Source organism: Nuphar pumila, chromosome 2 (assembly GCF_984573655.1).
Source record: "Nuphar pumila chromosome 2, dmNupPumi1.hap1.1, whole genome shotgun sequence".
In the NCBI taxonomy this organism is placed as follows: domain Eukaryota; kingdom Viridiplantae; phylum Streptophyta; class Magnoliopsida; order Nymphaeales; family Nymphaeaceae; genus Nuphar; species Nuphar pumila.
In genome coordinates, this window is record NC_143250.1 from 134,079,878 (window position 1) to 134,085,877 (window position 6,000).

The window sequence follows — 6,000 nt, forward strand, 5'->3', positions numbered from 1 at the left end:
TATTTTATATATTTTAGATGCTGAATCTAAACTAATCTAATCTAAACATGATGAATATCCAATGATCAAACGAAACTACATGCAATGCTATGATTCTTGATATGCAGAAACTAAAACTACGATGAAATGGGGGAGAAGAAGCAAACCGTGTGATTTACCTTCGATGGAAGGGTTGAGAAGAAGAAGAAGTGGTTTTTCTCTTCGAGTTGCATGTACCTCCGTCTACCATGGCAAGAAGAACTCGTGATAGAAAAACATTAGAAGCAAGATGAATCAAAGGGAGAAAGGAAGAGATCGGGGGAGAACCAGTTGAGAACAAAGAGGAGGAGGAAGAGAAGAGAAGAGAAGAGGCCTGCATTTTCTCAGAATGGAAAAGCATGGTGGTGTGCTGGAAAAATATTATTTTTACTAAAATATTAGGTTTACACGATTTCTATGAAAGTCTGGTTAATTTTTAGAAATTCCTAAAGCGGTCTCCTTTAGAAAACACATTTTTCAAAAGAGGTTTTTCCTAAACTAATTAAAATTAGTAACTACTCTCCTAATCTAATTAAGCTACAAATTAAAAGCTCTTAAATCAAATAAAACACTGAAAAACACAAAGCAAGCTTTGAAATTGGCGATTTTCCGATATTTTCCATTTCAATACAGCGTCTCAAAACTAACGATAAGAATGAGTTTTTAATGCGATTTTTCTATGGATCATGCATAAATATGAATGAATAAAATGTAAAATATATGCATGATCAAATGACATAATTGTTATTTTTAAGGAATATGGTGAGAATTTTAAGAAAAGGACATGCTCAAAATTTTTGATAAAGAGTATGGACATTTTTGGCATAAGTATTTAAAAAAAATTATTGGAAAGGGGTTGGTTTTGGTTGGGAACAGGAGACTTGTTATTTAGGGTGCAGTCGAGTGCAAGATTGGTATAAAAAGGATATATTGGTTTTTATTTTGGGTTGCAAGGGTGTCATGGTCTTTTTGACCATGACACCTGGCTGGGTTTGAGCCAAGTGACCCCACCCCCTTCTCTCCTTTGACATGTTCTTCCTCTTTCTTTTTCATATGTACCCCTTCTCTTCTGATGGATTTGAGGCATATTTTGAATGATGCTTAAGTTGTAATCTCATGGATTATTCATTGTTTTTTGGGCTTATGCGAGGTATGGTCCATAACTCTGCGATTTGCTTGCTAGCATGAAGCATGTGAGTTGATATCATGTTTAAGATTAGAGAACCATGTTTAAAAGATATTGATTTTGGGAAATAGCATGCACGGGATGATATCATGCCATAAAAAACTGTTTTTAGTATTCCTTGTATTTCCATGAACGTGTTTATGATTTAGATCAAATAAATCTTGTATTTTGAGGAAATAGGACAATGTTGTTGTGATTATTGAAGTATCATCCATGTTTTGAAGACTTGGAATTGTTGTTCTAGCCTCTGAATGCATGAATTTTTGGATGATTTAAATTTGTCCCATATGTAGGATGTGCTCCTATGTTGTTTTTATTGAATGATGTTTAAATCCATGAAGTATTGTATAAAAGATTTAGGAAGATTCCTTGATGGATGTTATAGTACCCTCAAGGTGATTTGGAGGGATGTTTCGTTGTGGTTGAGTGCATGTAGCCTTGGGTTTTTCTGAGTTTTTGACCCCAAAACCGAACGATCATGTGTTAGGGATCTACTCCTGTAGTGTAGGGGTCGACTCTCTATTTTCTAGGTTTATTTTTGAGAACTCGAGTGTCGACTCTTCCATCTCAGTGGTCAACACATGTGTGTTATATTCTTGCTTTTGGTTGACCCGAGGGTCGACCCGTGTATTTTGGGGGTCGACTTCTGCTAGGGTTGGGTCGATCCCTGTCAGGCCTGGGTCGACCCTTGTGTTGGGAGGGTCGACCCTTGTTTTCTTTGAGAAGACTCCTTTAGAGTATGGGTCGATTCTGTAGAGAAAGAGTTAACCCTTAAGCTTAGGAGAGTCGACTCTTGAGTGGTCTGAGTGGGTTTTTCATGGAGATTTTGGTTCGAGTAGGGGCTATTAAGATGATGATCCGATAGAACCATCTCAAGAACAATGTGGGCAAGGACAATAAAGCATGATATTGTTGTAACTTGTGAATTTTATCCCATAATGCACAGATTTAAGTTGTGGTGGTCCAAGAAGGTGCAAGATAACACTATTTGCATATAAACATGTTGAAGCTAATTCAATGATGGATATTGCTAATATGGCAATCTGTAATTTAGATTGATTGATGCTTGAAGATGAATAACTTAGATTTAGAAAGGTGTTGACCCACATATGACTTGGTTCTATGTCGGTACCGTAAGGGTATGGGGTAGTTTGACTTTATGTCGGTGCTATGATGGTACATTGAGTGTTGGATTTATGCAGCTATCGTAAGGGTATGGTGTGTGTTGTCCTTGTGTCGGTGTCATAGTGGTACATTGTGAGTTGGACTTATGTCAGTGTCGTGATGGTACATTGAGTTTTGGCTCTATGCCGGTTCTAGTGTTGTACAGTGCGAGTTTGGCTTTATATCAAAGTTATGATGGTATACTGTATTTTAGCTTAATGTTAGTGCCTAGTAGGTTAGGTTGTGTTTTGGTTGTGATGGTGGTACCATGAGGGTACGTTGTATTGTGAAAAGAAGCACTGTGGTTTAACTTAGAAGTTTGTTGAGGGTCGACCCCTAGGAGGACAAGGCCAATACTGCTTGTGATCATGTTGACCTGTGTTGGGTGTTGATTTGTGGTAAGAGCAAGTATCTTGAGTTGGCCTTTTTTTAGTTTTGTTGTGTGTGTCACATCTTGGCCTAGACCCAGGTACCGGGGTGGTACTTTATGATGTTTTGTTGTTTGTACCTTAGAGTACGTGGACGTTGTTCATGTGGCTCGTACCTGAGGGGTATTGTGAGCTTTAGCTTAGGATCCTAGTACCTAGAGGGTACAATATTCTATCGATTGTATATCATTTTTCATAGCGATAGTTGTATTTTGGGCAAAATTCTAGTACTATGATTATACAATACATGAAACATTAGCTCAAGTGAGAGGATTTGGTTTCACTTGAGAGGAAACCCAAGTGAGAGGAGCGCATATGCCAAGTAGGAACAAGCAAGGCAAGTGGGACACACGTGGAGGAAGTATTGGAGGGGACAACCAATGAGAGTATCCCATGTAAAAATGGGGGAGAAGCTTGAACCACCAAATTAGGGCAACCCATGGTGGAAGTGTGGAGAAGCTCGTGGAAGCTTCTCCCACTCTCCTCTCTCCCTAAGTTGTCATACCTATTTCCCCTAATTCCCTCTCTCCAAAATGTTGAACCCCTCATTCCCTCTCTTGCCCACACCACAAACCCTAACCCTAATTCTCCACTATTTGTAACCCCTCATCCCACCTCCCAATTTCACTAATCTCTCAATCTCATCATCTTAAGGCAACCCCCTATTCACGATTTTAGAGCTCTCATTGCTCTCTCACTCACATCCTATCCCTAATCATGAATTGGGAGCTCTCTCACCTCTCATTGACATTTTGGAAGATGAGGCACCTACTCTCATCCGCGGTTTGGAGGAAGCACTCATCTCCCCCTCTCTCATTAGTGATTTTGGGGTAAGAGCCCACTCTCCCCCCCACCCATTCTCATTTTTTGTTTAGAGAAGGAGCTATCCCTCTCAATTCACTATTTGGAGATCAATATCTCACACATGATTTTGGGAACTCTCTCTTGGTTTTATTGAGAATTCAATTTCTACAAAAGAGATAAGGAATACTCTAACCTTGTATGGTTGTAGGGTTATAAAGCATACTAAATCTGAATTCTAAATGCATGTTAGAATTATGTTTTTGTTTAAATCTAAGTTTTAAATGAATGTTAGAATAATAATTCATAGAAATTAGAATTAATTCATGTATTAGAGTTGATTTTTTTCACAAATTCGAGTTCCACATGCATGTCAGAATTAAGGTTTTTGTAAATCTAAATTTTAGATAAATATTAGAATGATAATCTATGAAAATTAAAATTATTTTATATATTGGAATTAGAGATTTACCCAAATTCGAATTCTATATACAGGTTATAATTAAGGAATATGTTAATCCTAATTTTAAATGCATATTAGAATGTGTTTCATGAAAATTAGAATTGATTCATGTGTAAGAATTATGGATTCTTCCAAATTCAAATTATATATGCATGTTAGAATTAAAGATTATGTTAATCTGAATTTTAAATACATATTAGAATAATGTTTCATAAAAATTAGAATTAATTCATGTATTAGAATTGAGGATTCTCTTAAATTCAAATTTTATATGCATATTAAAATTAGGGATTATGTTAATCTGAATTTTAAATGCATATTAGAATGATGTTCCAAGAAAATTAGTTCGTGTTAGAATTTGAAGATTCTTTCAATTTTGGATTCTATGTGCATATTAGAAGTAGAGATTATGTTAATCTAAATTTTTAATACATATTAAAATGATGATTTATGAAAATTATAATTAATTCATGTGTTAAAATTTGAGTTTTTCCTAAATTTGAATTATATATGTATGTTAGAGCTATGTTTCATATAAATTTGAATTTATCTATATGTTAAAATTATGTTTCTATATAAATCTGAATTTATTCATGTGTTAGAATCATGATTATATGCAAATATGAATTTATACATGCATTATAAACATAGTTTTATATAAATCTAAATTTATATATGCATTAGAAATATAATTCTAATATGAATTTATACTTGCATTAGAAATGCATTTCTATGCAAATCAGAAATTATACATACATTAGAAATATAATTATATACAAATCTAAATTTTTATATACAATAGAAATATAATTCTATGAAATCAAAATTTATACATGCATTAAAAATACAATTCTATACAAATCTAAATTTATACATGCATTAAAAATGTATCTTTATGTATAACTGAATTTATGCATGAGTTAGAATCATGTTGTTATGCAAATATGAAATTATTTGAGCATTGGAATGAGGTTTCATGCAAATAAAAAATAACTATTGTGTTTGAATTTATCATTTATGCATATTTGAAATTAATATGGTGTTTTCAGATGTGATGATGTGCATAGATGTACATACATTTTTTATTAAATAGAATGCATATGAACAGTTAAAATTCAATTTTGATAAAGTATTCATGTGCGATTTTTTTTAGATTTTATAGAATGCATATGAACAATTAAATTTCATATTTGATGATGTGTATAGATGCACATAAATTTCAAATTTGATATAATACATATGACAAATTAAAAAGGGTTCATATGCACAAAAATTTCAGATTTGATAAAATGCATAAGAACAATTAAAATTCAGTTTTGATAAAGTGTTCATGTGCATATAAATTTCAGATTTGATAGATGCATGTGTATGATTATTTCATATTTGAACTAGTATTCATATTCACAAAATTTCCAGATTTGAAATAGTTTTCATGTGCATATAAATTTCATATTTGAGTATGTGCTCATATGCACTGAAATTTTAGATGCATGTGTGAATAAATCTTATATTTGAATTATATGCTCATGTGCACACAATTTCAAGTTTAAGTATGTGCTCATATACATAGAAATTTCAAATTTGATAAATGCATGTATGAGATTGAATTTCAAATTTGAATTAGTACTTGTATGCACATAAATTTTTAAATTTATATGGTGATTAGTACTTATATGCACATAAATTTTTAAATTTATATGGTGATTATGTGCACATAAATTTCAGGTTTGAGTATGTGCTCATATGCATAGAAATTTTAGATTTGATAGATGCATGTGTGATTAAATTTTATATTTGAATTGGTTCTTGTATATACAATTTTTTTTGAATTTATATGGTACTCATGTGCACATAAATTTGAGATGTGTGGACTGTGTCATGTCTATATGCAACAAAAATTAAATATTTATCTATGTAATTGTGTAATGCTTATGTGAAAA